Raw genomic sequence first — 19,013 nt, forward strand, 5'->3', positions numbered from 1 at the left:
CCAAAGTGTGGATACTTTGTCCCTCCTTAGAATGGGGAACAAAATACCCATGGAAGGAGTTAGAAAGACAAAGTTTGGAGCTGAAATGGAAGGAATGACCATGCAGAGAGTGCCCCACCTGGAGATCCATACTATAATCTGCCACCAAATGCAGACACTATTACAAATGCCAGCAAGACTTTGTGACATGACCCTGATATAGTTGTCGTTTGTGAGGTTATGTCAGTGCCTGGCAAATACTCACAGTCATCTATTGGATGGAACACAGCGCCCCCAACAGAGGAGCTATAGAATGTACCCAAATTTTTGAAGGGGTCTGTAACCCTATAGGAGGAACAGCCATATGAACTAACCAGCACCCTGTGAGCTAGTGTCTCTAGATGCATATGTAGCAGAAGATGGCCTAGTTGGCCATTGTTGAGAGGAGAGGCCCTTGGTCTTACAAGGATTATATGCCCCAGTACAGGGTAATGTCAGGGTCAGGAAGCAGGAGTGGGTGGTTTGCGGTGCAGGGCAGGGGCAGGGTATAGGGGACTTAAAGGATAGCATTTGAAATGTAAATGAAGAAAATATCTAATAAAAAATTTGTTCAGAATTAAAAAAAAAAAGAAATACAGCAAACCTTTATGTAGGACCCATAAATTAAAAGGTCAATATGAACTGTTATTTGTAAAATGACTTGAGTCAGAGTTGACCACCGGGAGCACTTCCTGTGCCTGCGTATGAACTCCCTGTGTTTTTTGTTTGTTTGTTTTTGTCTTTGTTTGTTTTTTTTTTTGATTTTTGTTTTTGTTGTTTGTATTTTTCCTTTATAAGCTGACAGAGAAAGATGGCCAATGCCATGGCTTAGCCCTGTCTGAGCTATGGTCCTGTTCTATCAGTATTAAGGTGTGCATTCAACAAGTCATCATTGTCTGACTGAGATCAGTGTTTGTGTGGTTTGTGGGGCAACTCTTAGACTACAACAGAGAAGTCAGCAGAGAGTTGGCTATTGCATAATGTTAGCATAGTTCCTAGAGGTAGATTCCACATTCCCTTAGTAAGACTATGCTGATGTCATCTGGGCCTTGGCTGCAGTGGCCAGGGTGCTGTCCCCTTGAAGAGTTGTTCGAAGCACTGCTTTGCAGATGCTTGCTTATCATCTCATAGTCGATGAGTTGTCCTCCCTGAATGAGCAGAGCTACTTCATGTGTTACATACATGCAAACATAAGCCAATTTCCAAGTTGTATTACACTCTGGATACTTCTTCACATCATTGATAGCAGCAATGGCGAGTCCCCAGTTGGTACACCCCAAAATTGCATACCCATGAGATAATCCCAGAATTCCTTGCTCTGAATATAGTGCACCACTTTGCTCAGCAGCATTTCAGTAAAAGTTGTGGGGTTCAAGAGACAGATGACACTAGAATTGACCTGAGTGAGCCCTCACACCACCTGGAACCCTCCTCATGACACCCAACAGATATACACCATTCTAAACACAAAGGGAAAGTCTCTGAAAATCTGCTGGCACCATGTTTAAGATTCTGACCACTGCATAGGTATTTCATATCAGTGAGAGGGTAGGACAGAATCTCTACACCTGAATGAATTTAATTCTAGACTGTTGGTAGTCTTGATGATTCTCTAGATGAAAAAGGGAAGATAAGGATTTTAACTGAGTTAGTTTCAATATCACAGTCGAAACAGCTTGGTACAGGTGGTATCTGCTCAACTCCCAAATCACAATACATGTTCCATGTAGCTTTAGAAGGAATTCAGCATGAGTCTCCTTTAGTTAAGATACACTTTGGAAAATTTGAAAATGCTAAAACACTTGGTAGCATTAAGCAGAAAATGTGTCCTCGGGTATCTTTTAATGCAGAGATTTACTTCAATATATGCAGTATCTCCTGTAGCTCAGGCTGGACTCATGTTGCTGAAGATGACCTTGAACTTCTGATCTTTCTGCCTTCCATTCCTAAGTGCTGGGGTGACAGGTATGCACTGTCATGCCTGGCTCATAATTACTCTTATTTGATTAGAACATGCAGGAAAGTAGGCTCTGTTTTGTTGCACCAAAATCCAAAGTCCATGTACCTTACTATAGAAACCACTTCTAGTGTTTACCCCATATTAAATCAATTATAAAATTTATCATAATTTTAGAATTTGTTTTTGTATTTTTGAGTCAGAGTCTCTTTCTGTAGCCCAGGTTGACCTAAATTTCACTCCATAGCAAAGGATGACCTCAAACTCTTTGTGGTATTTCTGCTGTGGCTTCCTTAGTCTTAGGATCTCGGTCATGTGTCACCATGTTGGGTTCTGTCTTCTCAGTACGCAAAGGTTTTATAAATAATCAACCAGCAGGAGATGATGTTTCCAGGAAAGAACTTCACATTCTTTGTTTTCTTAGTGTATGAAAGTTTGTTCTCAGCAACAAAATCCAGGAGATGGCTCATCACATGCAAATGTGATGTTGTAATGAAAGAGCAGAACTATTCAGCCCAGATTGCGATCTGCATTGTCTACTTTATTGTGAACTTTAACATCTGTCCAAACCAACGCCTCCAACTCTGTCCCAGAACTAATTAAACCTAAGTCAGTAAGCGGCTGTGGAGAGAGCGTCTGGGAGTAGCACTGGGTGAGCCTTGTTCATTGTTCCTGTTCCTCACCTCTGGCCCTGGGGGTGGAGAATGGGTGATACAGGGGTGGGGGAGCTTAACAAATTTGTGTTTCTATTTGGTCTGGGAGACTGGAAGAGTTTATCCAACTCAATGGGTACTCTCTCAATATCCTGACTAGTTACAGATGAGTCGGTATGACTATGGACTGAGAATTTTCCAGACAGTAGAAGGTAAGTGTTCTTATCCCAGACATACACACACACACACACACACACACACACACACACACACACACACAAAGGGTTCACTGTCTGAGACAATGTTTGATTATAGTAAACATTCATATGTTTAAATATATCAAAATATCATGTTGCACATCCAAAATCTATACAAGAGCCAGCCATCACTAAAGACCTATACACAGTATTTCTAGGGTGTCGAGAAACATAGTGTTCACTGGTAAGTTGTTCAAGCTCCTGCAACTAACTCCACACCCATATACCTATAAGTAATCATAATTGAACTCATTAGCTGACAATGAAAGGCATAAAATTACGAAGGAGACTAGTAATGAAGAGGAGAGAGTTCAGGAGTGGGATCCGGGTAGGAGAGAATAATACAGGGAACATATGGTGAAAGTATATTACATGTGTGTACAAATGTCAAATTGAATCAGGTATTGGGCATATTTTGTATGTGCTAATAAAGCACTAATAGGAGGAATAAGGAGCAGTAGGGAAGTTTGGACCACACTGAGAAGACAGGGAAGGAGGATGTAGGACAGGAAATGAGAGGTGACAGAGGAGATGCTAGGCTGGGAGATGCTGGGGAGTGGGCAGCTTGTGGACCTCCAGGTCACGGGCAGTTTAGCTATCCCAGATTCACATGAGAGTGGAGTCAGCCTTTGCAGTGGGAAAACGGATGATGTTTCCCAGCATAAATAAACAAGCTTCCCAAGTCACATGTGCAGAGAGTTGAAAAACAAGCACAGGCAGGCTCTACAGAGAGCCCTGGCTCTGAGGAAGGGCGCTTGCTCCCTGGGAATTAGTCAGGGCCTTGTAAAAAGTTGGTATGTAAACACATCTGTCAGGCTCAGCCAGAGCATGTGTTTAGTTAACACCTCTCTGGTTAACACTGGGCAGTTTCACAGGTGTATACCCATAGCTCTCATGGGCTCTGTGAGATTGGAATGGAATTGGTTCCTGTGAATATAGCAGAAATCACCAGCATGACACAGAGTTTATATTAGCATGATGTAATGATAAAGAGAATGGAATCTTAGAGTCTTCTTGATTTTGAGTTATATAAAATGATAGGGTGTGAACAAGTTAGGTAGTTATGATGAATAGGAAGCTTTTCTAGGTTCTGCCAGTCAATGAGGTTGGTGCTACACTGAACTCCACATAGCACAGCAGTACCAGGTGCTCATGCAAAATTACTGTGGGGTTACAGTGTTTGTTTCCACAGGTCTAGGTGAGGCATGAGTTTCTATGGAAAAATATAATCTGTTGATTTGGGAAACAATTTTATAAAATATCACTTGCTTTATCTGCTTCACACACATGCACACATGTACACACATGCACACACACACAAACACATTATATGTGTATAAAAGAATATATTTGTGAATTTGAAACCAGCCTGTTCTAAATAGCCAGTTTCAGGTCAGTCAGTGGTAGATAATGAGACCTTGTCTCATTTCTTTTCTTTTTAGTCTTTCTACTGCTCTCAGAAGCAAATTTCATACAGTGAATGCAATTGCCCTCCAAAAGTCTTTAAGAATTAGAATTAGAAAGTAAAAGATAGTACTCAATGAGATTTATACTACAAATTTTTTGGGGGGTTACATGCAATTTTTAACCTTACTACAACAAATAAATGTATTTAATTTTAATAATGGGTAATTTAAAGAAGATAATTTGAGATAAATATTTCTTACATTTTTACTTATATATTTTTATATTTATATATTTATTGTATGTGTATGCAGATGTGTGTGTGTGTCTGTGAGGGAGAGAGAGAGAGAGAGAGAGAGAGAGAGAGAGAGAGAGAGAGAGAGAGAGAAACAGGTACTTATACCTTTATACCACAATGCACAATGTATGTGAAAGTCAGAGACCAATTTGCAGAGGTCAGTTCTCTTTTCTAGCATGTGAGGCTGGAGGTTAAAACTCACAGCCTCAGGCTTGGCAGCAGGCACCTCTATCTACTGAGCCATGTAACATGCCCCAAATTAAGATCCTTCTAGCAGAACAATGTCATTGTAGAATGAATGTATTTGTCTGCTTTACTAATAACATGTCTTCCCTATGCAGAGCCTCATCTTACATAGGAGAACCCACTTGTGTAAAACGGACATTCTTGGGCTATCAGGACATTTGAGGACAACAGATGGTGTCAGAACAGTGGGAAATGGTGGATGGGTCAAGGCAGATGCTGAGTCAGAGTAGCAATACACACACATGGGAGCTGAGCTGCAAGTGGCCTAATTGTTCAGGGAGGTATCAGGGAATCAGACCTTGAGACCTCAGAGACAATGTGCTCCAAAGCCTGACCTTTGAAACAAGAGAAATACGCAAGCCAGAAAGTTAGGAGACATGACTGTAGTCACACACCCTGCTCAGTGTTGTGCTGCGGTCTTCTCATTTCTATTTAGTTCTCACAAGCCACATGGGTCCTCACAGACTCTGCTTCTCCAGCTTGGTGGTCAGAATCCTGAACTGTACTCTTTTATAAGAGGAACCCCAAGCCAATTTAAGAAACCTGTAGATAACAAAGAACTGTTCTTGCGCGCTCGACTCGACCAGCAAGAACGACACTGCAACAGGATCCTTCTGCACACGTTTATTGGGAGAGCTTGATTGCAGAGGCGAAAAGACCTCGAGCCCAGAACTGGTGCTGCTTTTATAGGCCTAGGAGAGGCGTGTCTCATACCCGGATCGGTTATGCACTAAGCCTCATTTGCATGTTCCTCATCTGATTGGCTACTCTCTCTCAGTACCTCACAGAGCCTCATTATCATACCTCATTTGCATGTCTCACATCCGATTGGTTACTCTCTTAGTACCTTACAGAACCTCATTATCATGCCTGGGCCAGGCAGTGTTTTTGCAAAAAACTTTCCTGCATATGTACACATTGGTTGTTTGTCCAATCTTATGCGTGGTGGCCAGCAGTAGTCAGTGCCACTCAGCAACGGCACATGTGGCTTCCCACATCTCCCCCTGTTTGTTTTAATAAAATGAGGCTGGACTAGGCCTGTGCAATTATGCCCATCTGCCGTGGCTCCTGTTTTAGGTCATTCCTCTAATGTCACAGCCTTACCCGTCATAGGGTAACCCTATCGCCACCGGGCCCCATGTCTTAGGTTGGACTGTGCATGAGGAAAGTTGCCCGTCTCTGGATACCGCAGTGCTGTGTGACAATAACTGCTAAATGACCTAGGGCGAACTCTGCAAAAGAGGCCAGCCAAAAAATGAATTGGTGGTGAAATCATGATCACTCTATCGCTTGCAATGAGGAAACCTCAGTGATGTGCAAGGGCTGATCAATGATCGTTGAGTCTCTCTCATCTCAGTGCCGTGGAGTGCAAGAGCAGAGAACTCAGATGCCAACTAATTCTTGAGCATGGATAACCAAATTTCAGGGGAGGAGCCGTTTTCAATAGCTAAAAGTGCCTGAGTTATAATTACCTTGTCACGTTTTTGTTGGGTTCTGAATTTGCATACCAACCAGAGCATGAACGCCAGTCCACAGCATATGGCAGCACCAAACAAAATCACTCCCACCCATTCCTTAAAGTAAGAAAAAGCAGAGGTAAACCAAGAGGTAAAGTCTCCGAGGGTCACTGGTTCCACTCTGGTCCCATTAAGGTTCAGGATCTGCATCTGCAGTCTCGTCTGCAACCTCTCCAGCTCCTGCGACCAGTTCCCTTTCAGGTAATTTGATAGGTCTGTACTTTTAATAAAAGAATTATTAATATACTTATTGGGAGTAATGCACACATGCGATGTGGATGCCACACAACTCATTTGTATGACATCCATCATCCGTTCCATATTATGTTGTAAAATATCCACTCTCTAATTCACTAACATTAACCCTGAGGCGATATGAGAATCCACCTTTTGCAGGGTAAGCAATGCTTCAGAGGATTTTTCTGCTATCTGACTTATGGTGTCAGCAGTATTAATTTGATGGGCCATTGCAGTTCCTGCGGTAACTGCTGATGCCGCGGACACCACAATGGCTGTAACAATGGCAGCTGTGATTCCAAAACCTCTCTTTTGCCGAATAAGACTCGTTATTGGGAACTTCTCTGGATCTGCCTCAACAGGCACAGGGACAAAGATTGGTAGATGAACCACTAAGGCTAAGAATTTGGTTCCATTCCAGCATTGCGTCAAAAAACAAGTAACATTTGTACAATCTAACCATTCTGTATTATTTTGAAATTCAGCCAATATAAAGAAAAATGGAGGATTGACACAAACTTCTACTGGAGAAGTAGTCATATTTCTGACAATTCTATTAGTTGTCACATTATCTAAATGAGTAGAGGTATTGGAAAGAGTGGCAGAAACATTCAATATCTCATGAAAGGTTCCAGTCAGCAATGCAAAGGCTGACAGACTGGTACTAGCACCTGCCTCATTGCTTAAAATCCATTGGTAATATGGCCAAATATTTTCTTTCCCTGTAGCATCTCCTTTATCGTTCATTATAGCAAAATCTAGTGGGGGTGACAAGACAAAACCCTTTGCTATTTCTTTCCGAGGAAAAATTTTTGATTGACAAGGTGAAAAAACTATAGGAAATGCGAGGTCCGGATGACACCAAGGCATGCTGCGTATAGCAGTAGCATTGCCAACAGGCCATCGTGATCTTTTGGGAATGGTCACCTTTCCCTTTATCATAATAGTGGTGATGTTTATAGGTGAAGTTATATTATTTTCAACATCACCTGAGCCTGATTGCGCTCCTTGAGCAACTTGCGTTAAAGCATTAAACAACACTCCAGAGCTCACCTTATTTTGGCTAATGGGATCTGCCCAATTAGAGATAATCTTTTTCTTTAAAAATATACAGGGTGTAAAAGGTTTATCCACATTATGCACAAAGCATAGTGTATAATTCAAATGAAAACTAGTACTATTATACACCCGTGGCTCTTGAGGAGTTTGTCGTGCACAAGGCGCATCCAAAAAACATTCCGTTGCAAAAAATAAAGGCAAGGTAGAAGAATTGGAATGTACCGGTAAAGGTACTGGCCATGATCTTACTATGGCCCACAAAGGTATACTTATCCCGGTCTCAATCATCAGGAGCAGGAGAATCATCTTGGGGTTCATCTTGCTCTTTCACGGTTCTTGTCAGTCGCGTCGGGACCCAAAGTGGATTTTCTTCACCCTGTGGAAAAACACAAATAGCTCCCCGGGATCTGATTAAGATAGGATCCGGGCCATACCATTTATTATCAAGGACATTTTTCCATTTGACCATTTCATTGGGCGATTGAGGCCATTGTCCGTGCCTTTCAGCTGGTGATCTTCCAGCATCATCCAATTTTAAAAAATTAAGAGTAAATATTGTAAGGGATAGAGCCATCTTTGGCGTCATAGCCTCTATTCCCCCTTTCTGTTTTTGCAAATATTGTTTCAGAGTGCGATGGGCTCTCTCAATTATGCCTTGGCCCTGTGGATTATAGGGCAATCCAGTAATATGTTTTACTTGCATTTGTTTGCAAAATTGGCTAAATTTAGAAGAAGTATATGCAGGACCATTATCTGTCTTTAACACTAGGGGCTTGCCCCATGCAGCCCAAGCCTCTAAGCAGTGAGATATGACATGAACTGCTTTTTCCCCTGTCAAGGGAGAGGCATGTAGGACACCAGAACTGGTATCGATGGATACATGTACATATTGTAATTTCCCAAAAGATGGGATATGCGTGACGTCCATTTGCCAAACATCTAGGGGTCGCAATCCGCGAGGATTAACACCCACGGAAGGTGCATTAACAAATTCTACACATTTACCACACTGTAGGACAATATTTCGGGCTTCTTTTCATGTGAGCTTAAACTTTTGTCGTAATGTAGCAGCAGGGACATGATAAAGTTGATGAAAATTTTTTGCACTTTCTATAGAACTTTGTAATAGAAAAACCATGTCTCTGGTGGCTGAGTCAGCAATGGCATTTCCCTTAACCATAGGTCCAGGTAATGATGTATGTGCTCTAATATGTTGAATATAAAAGGGATGCTCACGCATCAAAATACAATTTTGTATTTTCATCAAAATTTCAGATACAGGACTGGACTGTTTAAAATTTCCGGCAGTCTCTAATGCTAGAACCGCATTAACTACATAAACAGAATCAGAGATAATATTTATGGGCATAGGAAATCTTTTAAAGACTTCTAAAACTACCAAACATTCTACCAATTGAGGGGCTCCTGGTGTAAATTGCAACCTTACAGCCTTTTCATTGATTACATAACTTCCAACTCCTGTTTTGGATCCATCTGTATAAATATCAATGGCTCCCTTTATAGGGGTATTAGCCGTTACCTTTGGAAATATTACTGGATGTAATAACATAAAATGTAATAACGGATGTTTAGGATAATGATTATCAATTAAACCAGAATAACTGCATCTAAGAATGGCCCATTCATCTATAGTAGCACACAATATTTGCATTTGTGCGACAGTATAAGGGACAATTATGCTATCAGGCATTTTTCCAAAGTGAGTGATTGAAGTTTTTATCCCTTTGTGGGCCATATTTGCTACCATGGTGGGATAATGCTCTATAGTCTTATTAGGGGATATATGTGGATGTATCCATACTAAAGGACCATTTTGCCATAACAACACAGCAGTTGGCAGATTGATGGTGCGTAATATGCATAGGCACAAAGGTTCTTGCTCATTTATACGAGTTAACTGTGCTGTTTGGATCGCCTTTTCCACTTTCCTAAGAACATCAGAAGCCTCAGGTGTTAATTGTCTCAATGAGGTAATATGTGAGTCTCCTTCTAGAATTTGAAATAAAGGTTTTAACTCCGAAGTAGGGGTCCTTAAATAAGGTCTAATCCAATTTATATCTCCTAATAATTTTTGAAAATCATTTAGTGTCTTTAGATGATCTTTTCTAATACTAATCTTTTGTGGGGTGACACATCGTAAAGTAATAGTGGCTCCTAGAAAATTACTAACATTAGACTGCTGTACCTTTTCTGGTGCAATACTCAAACCATTATTTTTTAAAGTTTCATTAAGCAAGCCATAAGCTTGCTGTATACTTTCTTCTTCAGGTCCACAAATTACAATGTCGTCCATATAGTGACAAATTTTTAAGGAGGGGAAACCATCCCTAACCGGTTGTAAAGCTTTTCCTACATATAACTGACATATGGTAGGGCTATTTGCCATTCCTTGGGGTAAAACCCGCCATTGGTACCTTTTATCAGGTTCCATATGATTAATAGAAGGCAAGGTGAATGCAAATCTAGGTTTATCTTTCTTATTTAATGGAATTGAAAAGAAACAATCCTTAATATCTACTACTATAATTCTCCAATCCTTAGGTAGAGCTGAGAGTAGGGGGAGTCCTTTTTGTACAGGACCCATAACTTGCATTTGTGCATTAATGGCTCTTAGGTCATGTAACAATCTCCATTTACCTGACTTTTTCTTTACAACAAAAATGGGGGTATTCCAGGGTGATTGAGTGGGTTCCACATGTCCCAGGTCTAATTGTTCTTGTACTAATTCTTTAGCTGCTTTTAACTTCTCAGAGGGTAAAGGCCATTGAGGCACCTACACCATGTCCTCCGTATGCTACGGGATGGGCAAAGGCTCTTCAGTGGCCCCTAGAAAAAACCCAGCCCTTTCTTGTCTGCCTTTACAGTGGCTTTAACTGGTGAAATTCTACCTTGCAAAACTTTTCCAAGACCTAGTCCAGGTATATATCCCATTCCTTTCATCATTTCCTTGCTTTTCTGAGAGTAATCATTAGTCAATATAAAGTTCATAGCTGATAACACATCTCTCCCCCACAAGTTTACAGGCAAAGGGAGTACATATGGTTGAAAAAGCCCTGTCCTTCTTTCTTTATCTTTCCATTGTAAGGATTTTGCACTTATAGTTGGGGTAGCCTCATATCCTAATCCTTGTAAGCTATGTGACGATTGATTAACAGGCCAAGAAGCAGGCCACCACTTACTAGATATAATGCTTTTATCTGCTCCTGTATCCATTATACCTTGAAAGGGTTTTCCTTCTATTTGTAAAGATATGTACTTTATTTTCAAAAATACTCTTTCTACCCTTTGTACACTGCTTTTGCATATTACCTGTTTTCTTATGTTGTTTAGAATAACTCCAACCTTGGGTTTCCAATTTTTAAGCTAACTTTCTGTTACAAGCAAAAGGCTGCCTGCCCCTTTAAAAGATCCATTTTCAATCAGCCCTCAGCAGGGCTTTTTCAGCTGTACTTGACTCCCAGCCACTGTTCAGCTAACTTGTCAATTTTTGCTGTGCAGACTGAGACTGCTTTTTTATTTTTCAACATGAAACACAGAACAACAATCATTCAATCATCCAAGCAAAAACAAACACGAGTTGACAGACATATAGACAATTTGGTGCACCAAAAAACAGAAAATAGAACACAGATATCCTATTCGAAGCTAAAAATATTTCCATAGGAGCCAGAGAGGAAGCAGGACGTCTCCCGTTTTCTGTCTGTCCCTAGGAGGGCTCTGAAATAGCTTATTTTCATTTTTTCTCCTTCTTCTAGGAATTCTGCACAGTGGCTGCTTCTAATAGTTACTCCTCTTTCCCTGAGAGCTATCTTTAAGCCTTTGATGAAGGTTGCCTCTTTAGTCAAAGTCCTCAAGAGGAGGGTAAATTGACTTAATTTTTTGTTCTTCATTTTTTATATTATCCTTTATATCTTTATATTATCCTTTGTATCTTTACATTTTATATTATCCTTTGTATCTTTATATTTTAGCTTCCTTTCTTTTTCTCTTTTTATATTTCTTAAGTTACTTATTTTTCTGCGCGCGTCTTCTTTTTCCTTTCTCTCTGTTTCTGATATGCCTTCCTGGTACTCCTACAAAGTCGCTGCCCTTCCTTAACAGCTGGTCCCACACAAACCCAGCAACAACTACCAGACCCACTGCGTAAGAAAGCATACCTCTCAGAGACTTACCTTAATTTCTTTATACTTACCGGTACCACCGTTCCTCAGCTGAAGAGTTCTGAATCCACGCAGTTGAATCCTTCTCAGCAGTCTGTTTTGCAGGAACCTTTATTAACACCGCTCCCCAGCTGAAGAGTTCTGAATCCACGCTGGATCCTTCTCAGCAGTCTGTTTTACGGGAACCTTTATTAACCGCTCCTTCCCCGCGATGCAGTTCTGAATCCTCCCTGTAGCAGGGGGTCTTCGCTCGTGCCTGAAGATGTTTCTTGTCCCGGGTTTTCGGCACCACTTCTTGCGCGCTCGACTCGACCAGCAAGAACGACGCTGCAACAGGATCCTTCTGCACACGTTTATTGGGAGAGCTTGATTGCAGAGGCGAAAAGACCTCGAGCCCAGAACTGGTGCTGCTTTTATAGGCCTAGGAGAGGCGTGTCTCATACCCGGATTGGTTATGCACTAAGCCTCATTTGCATGTTCCTCATCTGATTGGCTACTCTCTCTCAGTACCTCACAGAGCCTCATTATCATGCCTCATTTGCATGTCTCACATCCGATTGGTTACTCTCTTAGTACCTTACAGAACCTCATTATCATATCTCATTTGCATGTCTCACATCCGATTGGTTACTCTCTTAGTACCTTACAGAACCTCATTATCATGCCTGGGCCAGGCAGTGTTTTTGCAAAAAACTTTCCTGCATATGTACACATTGGTTGTTTGTCCAATCTTATGCGTGGTGGCCAGCAGTAGTCAGTGCCACTCAGCAACGGCACATGTGGCTTCCCACAAACTGTGTCCTCCTCCAGACCAGAAGGAAGACAGGTATCCTTCTCAGATTCTCCCCTTCCCCACCGAAGAAAGACATGTATCTTCCACAGACAGACACTTCCCTACCCCCAACTACTCAGTGTGTGCCACTGCTTTTCCTTGGCACAGGCTTACATTGCATTCCTTTTTAGATCTCTCTGTACGAAGAAGCATAGCATTGCAGATAGGTATGCATACTCTTCTATGCATAGTTTGACTGACAGACTGGAGAGAACTACTCATGCAACATTGAGCTAGTTAGTCTTTGTGCCTCAATATGCCCAGTGAAACTAAGGATTGATAAAATGGACATCATGCCTTAGTCAGTTCTGGTTTCTGTAGCTTGAGATTACAGAATGGCTGGGAAAGAGGTCACAGAAATTTATTTTTCCATTTAGGAGGCTACAAGTCTCTAACTGAGGTGTTAGCAATAGAGGGAGCCCTTTTCTGGATTCCATACTGCCATCCTTTGAAAGAGAGAGCAGAAAGGCTCAAGGTCTTGTGTAGCTGCCAGGGCTAGCATGGTTGAGGAAGGGACAGTGTGACATGGTTCCTGCCCCTGGAGCAGAGCCACAGGAACTTGGTTCTTAGTGAGTGCTATGGTTGTTGTAGGTATAAGGCTTATTTGCTTAATAATATACATATTTTCATGTTATGGGAATATTCTCCCTGTCAAGGTTAATGAGTCCATGATAGTTAGAAATAGTATGAGTTTGGGAGGTAACAATGTGTCTAATGTTTCTTGGCAAAATGGTAATACTGTGTCTTTCAGGACAGCCATTAAGGTTGTAGGAAAGAACTCTGAAAATATGAGTTCAAGAATATATAAACAAGAATTCTCAACTATGCAAAATATAAAGATGCAATATGAATTGTATGAGGGGCTTCATGGACCTGTAAGAACAGAGGCAGCTGCACTAACAAGTCAGTAAAGCAAAAGGAATAGTTAAAAAATAAGGCTCATGGTTCAAGTAATAAAGGAGCACCAGGAAGTAAGGTACTGAGAATCTCACCTACCAAAGATTCCACACAGCTAAGCCTATTGTTTGTGTTAATAAAGTCAGGCAGATCTCTGAGCTCAAGATCTGTCTACAGATCAAGTTCCAGGACAGCCAAGCTTAGGCAGTGAAGGAATTGGAAAACAGAAAGTGAACTGTGTCACATAAAAGTACCTATGTCTATATTTGGCAACTACAAGTGCTGTGCCCAGAGAACTGCATAGGTCTTGCTATGTTAAATAATGTACTTGTTGTCTTTTTCTAAGAATCAAGGGGTTAGGGTCATAAAAAGCTGATTTGTGGGATAATCAAAATGGAACAGAGGGCAAATGTTAGAATTGATATGCAAATAAAAGACTGGGCTTTTTTCTCAAGACCTGAGCTATCTAGAAAGCTAACCTTTTAGAATTTTTCTGACTTGGGTCAGAAAACCCAAGAGCTATCTCAGCTCTTTTAGAATTTTTCTAGCAGGTTTTCTGACTTTGGTTAGAAAACCCATGAGCTGCCCATAGAGCTGTCTAGAGGGTTATCTTGAGCAGACCAGAGTTGTCAACCTGCACCCATCACTGATTTTTGAGTTGTTTCTTTGGCCACTCCCAGATACCTCTTCCTCAGGACTTGTCTTAAGCTGAGACTAGTCTCTGGCATGTAGTTTGGGTGGTCTTAAACTTTTAAGTAGTTGAGGATGACCAGGAAGTTCTGATCCTCCTGCCTTCACCTCCCAAGTGCTATGACTGAATGTGTGGGGGTATGCACCAACACACCTGGATGGAGTCCTTCTGATGGAACACTAATCCAGCTAATAAAGGTTCCATCATTAGTGCCTCTTCTCCTTTTAATTCTATCACAGTTAGTCCATGTGTATATTTTGGAGGTGACATATACACTTAGTCAATTCATCCAGTGGTTGCGTATATACAATGACTATAGTTCAAGGTGACACATAGACCTTTCAATAAACATTATCAATTATTTTAGGTCTAATTCTTTGAATACAATTCTTGTCTCCACAGTTGGTCAGACTCGTAGTTTAAACCCAAGCAACTCAGGGCACTTTTGATTAGGGACCACCCACTCTACTCTCTGTGATGGAGAGGTTCAGGGTGTGGATGAGTTTGTACTCAGTGAACAGATTTTCCAGGCATGTAAGAGAGGAATACATTTGTTGATCATATGTTCTCTAAAGGGCCCTGTGACGTGCAGTAGACACTGCTAGATGTGGCAGTGTTCATGGAGATAGAGCATGTTGAAGAATCACACTGTAATCTTTGGTAGTCTTTCTCTGATGGAAGAAACCTGCTGTCAGGAATCTATAGTCAGGGAGAAGTCAAAGGCATTTGAAGTAGCTGTGATCTGAATACCATCATGACCTAAACACAACCCTAGTGGTCTATACAAATACCACATGTTAGCCATGTGTGCTTTGCAGAGAAGAAAAGGTCTGGTGTTTATAGCTGCATTTGCTGGTGTTGAATTTTGATTCTCCAAAATGGCATTATCACAACCTATTGTTAAAACATAGTTGCATTTAGTGCTCACTGTGGTAAAGGAATAGACTATCTCCATCAATCTTTGATGCTGTGTTGGTGCAAAGAACGCAAAGTCAGATATATTGAGAATTAAAGTTTGCTCAGGATAATGAAAAGATTTGTACTGTCAACTAACAATCCAACTAGGCACTTAGGGATTCAGGTTATTAAGGAATTTGTCAGCAACACTGATAAGTCTTTTTCTTTTTTTTTAAAGATTTATTTATTTTATGTAAGCACACTGTAGCTGTCTTCAGACACACCAGAAGAGGGCATCAGATCTTGTTACAGATGGTTGTGAGCCAACATGTGGTTGCTGGGATTTGAACTCCAGACCTTTGGAAGAGTAGTCGGGTACTCTTAGCCACTGAGCCATCTCACCAGCCCAACACTGATAAGTCTTAAAAGACCGGAAGAGATGCAAGATTGACTATGTTGTGTGTGACATAAGCTATTTAATTTTCAGTGTTCCACAATGAGTTCCAGTGTATGCTTATCAAGGTCCTTTATTGCTCCCCAATTACTGTCAGTAGCTGGAGATTTTCCATCTTCTGGACACCTGTTTGTGGAGGCTCAGACATCCTGAAATGTTTCCCATAGGAAAGTTCATGAACCCTAATAATGGAAGTCTTTGGAATGTCGATTAAGTTGTTTCTGGGGCAGAAGTAGCTGATAAACTGATAAAATATCTCCCCTCTCTTTAATTCCCAGACTGTAGTCATCCATTGGTTCTGACATGGCTTCTAGTTAATCATCTTACTTGGAAGTCCAGACAATCTACGACTGACAAAGTTTTCTGAGTTTCCTCTGTAGCTTTAAAACACCTGTGAGTGTCATTACCTCCCTAATGACATGTCATGATCTGCCCTGAGTGTTGACTTTGTATCTGAACTGTGCAGAGCACCCTCCATCCCTCTGCAAGAGTAACATCCTCTGAGGCTTTCCTCTAGACTAACAGAGCTCACCTTTCCCTCAGGTTTCTTTTCTGACATCTTTGTTTCCAGCTTAGTAGTAAGAGCAGGATTGAGATGAAGAGTAGAATATTGGGTGTCTACGATTGGGGACTGATATGGGCAAGTGGACTTTGTTTTACTATTGAGCTTGTTTGGGATGACAAGAACATTTTAGTAATATACAGTAATCATGGAGGTTACCCAAGATTGTTACTGCCTGGTCTGGAGATGATGGCTCAGTAGCTGAAAGCTTGTATTGTTCATCTAGAAGACTGCAGTTTGGTTCCAGTTCCAGCTCCAGAGAATCTGACATCTTCTTGTGACCTCCCCTGGCCATGACACAGGTACACTCACACTCACACACACACACACACACACACACACACACATGCACACACACACGCACATGCACATTCACACTTATTCTTGAACACACACAATTAAAAAATTATCTATAAGAGTGCTTGTCTAGTATGAAGGAAGCCCCAGCTTTGGTCACCAGAATCATATGAAATTGAATATGCTTGTGCTAGCCTGTAATTCCAGCATTTGGGATATGGACGCAGTAGAATCAGAAGTTCAAGGTCATCTGCAGTGAACCTAAGACAAGCCTGGACTAAATAAAACCCTGTAGCTGCCTGTGGCCACATGAACTGAGTTCCCCTGAAAGTGGGGCTGGGGCTGAGATCAGACGACGAGAAAAGAAAGAGGCCAAGACAAACCTTTCTGTTCAAAGCCTCTGAAGTTTACTGAGAGTCCATGCTTATAAAGAGGGTAGGCCCATCCCCCACCAGCACAATCTTGGTGCCTGGAGCCAGCCTGTAGGTGATCTACAGGGTGTGTCTCTGGAATGTCTCAAGGACCTTTCAGCAGGAAGCAGAGTCTTGGAGAAAAGCAAATAGAGCCATCAAGATCAGAAGGCTCTACCTGCTTCAAGGCTGAGGGAGGCTACAATTCCTCCCTAAATATATAATAAAAATTAGCTGGACTGAGGCATAAAATTTATTTATGCTCCATAGTCCAGCCTGAGAGTTATGGTGGCTGGCGGCTGCACATGGCTTGAGGACTCAGATTTTCCCAAACTATTCTCTTATTCAAGGAGAATATATGCAGCTTGTTTGTGTTTATTTTGCACAAACATGGCTCTGTGGTGTATTATTAATAAACCACGGCCTCTTGGCATATACCTCTGTCTTAGATTGATATAGATCCAAAATCTGGTTGCCTGTCATTGATTGACCGGCCCTCATAGCACACCTTATTCCCAAATTAGACCAAAGCCACAATATATACTCAATATGCTTCTTCATATCAATGAATTTCTGCCACCCGTGCTTGCTAGAGACAAAGCTGCACGCTTGCTGAAACAGGATGTAAGGCGATGACTGACCTGCTTGAAAAACAAAGTTGAGACAGTTGAAAAACAACAGGATAAAAACTTCTTTAGGGATGTCCAGGTACTCTATTTAGTTGTAAATTAGCAACGATTAAGCTTAGAATCTGACCTCCCAGTGTAGGAGAAGTGACTTTGAGAATCAACAGAAAGGCTGTAAATTCTCTGGAAATGGAGGCTGTGCTCCAAATTAACTCTTCCAGCTAAAAAGGAATTTTAGCCATCATCAAGATTGGAATCATACTTACTAGAAGATTCAAGATCTGTGTCCACTTGATTAACCAATCTTTCAGGCAGTTATTGCGCTCCATCTTCTTTGTGTGAAAAAACGCAGACAGAACCTCTTCCCCAAATTAAAACAGGGTCTGGACCATTCCACGTATTAGTTAATGTGTCCTGCCATTTAACCATGGAATAAGAACTGGAAGTAACTGGATGCCAATGGCGATCTGCTGCAGACTGACCTTTAATGTCAGTTTGCAAAAAATTTAAAATGAAGAAGCCAAAAGTAAGATGTGCTTTTGGTGACCTTGGGGTGTATAATTGCTCCTGTTTTGTTTTTAAAAGCCAATTTTTCAGAGTACGATGAGTACGTTCAACAATTTCTTGTCCAATGGGGTTATAGGAATTCCAGTTTTATGTCTGATACCAAATTCCTTACAAAATGAAATAAAATTGTTGCCAGTATAGGATGGCTCATTATCTGTCTTAATGATTTTAGGCAATCCCATAGCATTAAAGGCTTGTAAACAATGATCAATTACATTTCTAGAGGCCTCTCCCATATGTAGAGAAGCAAAAAGAAATCCTGAACAAGTGTCAATACAAACATGTATATATTTTAATTTTCCAAATTCTTCATAATGAGTTACATCCATTTGCCAAATATGATTGGGCGTAAGACCTCGTGGGTAAACTCCTAAATGTGGAACTGCAGATAATGTAATACATTTAGAGCACGGTTTTACGTCATTCGTGCCTGCTCTTTAGTGATCTTGTGTCATAGCCTTAAGGTATGGATAGAGAGATGAAATTTATCATGATCTCTTCTAGCCAATGCAACAGGATCTGAAATTAAGGTCTCTCCTATTAGAGTTCTGTCAATGCAAACATTGCCTTCAGCTAAAGGTCCAGAATGAGCTCGTATATGACTAATATAAAAACGGATGTTTTCAAGCAAGAATGATGTTTTGCAATTGTGAAAACAGAGATACTGCTGGCGTATTAAAGTTAAACATATCACAAGTCTCCAATAAGGGAATTGGTTGTCCAACATATAAACTATCAGTAAAAATATTAAAAGCATCATATACAGACTGGGAAACATTCAATACCACTGTCAGCTTTCCTAACTGAGCTGAGAGGCCAGGAGTCTCTATGACTACCTGTTGATTATCCATAAGCTATCCAGCTTGCCCTTTAGAAGAGCCATCCGTAAAAATCAAAAGAGCATTATACAAAGGCTGGAAAGAGGTCATATTAGGAAATATCACCTCATGTAC

General features: G+C 41.0%; 1 non-coding gene and 1 pseudogene across 1 annotated transcript; one reads left to right on the forward strand and one right to left on the reverse strand.

Moving 5' to 3' along the window:
* Positions 1–1,013: 1,013 nt before the first annotated feature.
* On the reverse strand, positions 1,014–1,306 carry Gm51662 (annotated as a pseudogene).
* Positions 1,307–14,073: 12,767 nt separating this feature from the next.
* Positions 14,074–14,135, forward strand: Gm22815. The gene has a single exon (XR_003948442.1). It is a non-coding gene; the product is annotated as a U7 small nuclear RNA (small nuclear RNA).
* Positions 14,136–19,013: the final 4,878 nt, after the last annotated feature.

This window comes from Mus musculus, chromosome 9 (genome assembly GCF_000001635.26).
Source record: "Mus musculus strain C57BL/6J chromosome 9, GRCm38.p6 C57BL/6J".
In the NCBI taxonomy this organism is placed as follows: domain Eukaryota; kingdom Metazoa; phylum Chordata; class Mammalia; order Rodentia; family Muridae; genus Mus; species Mus musculus.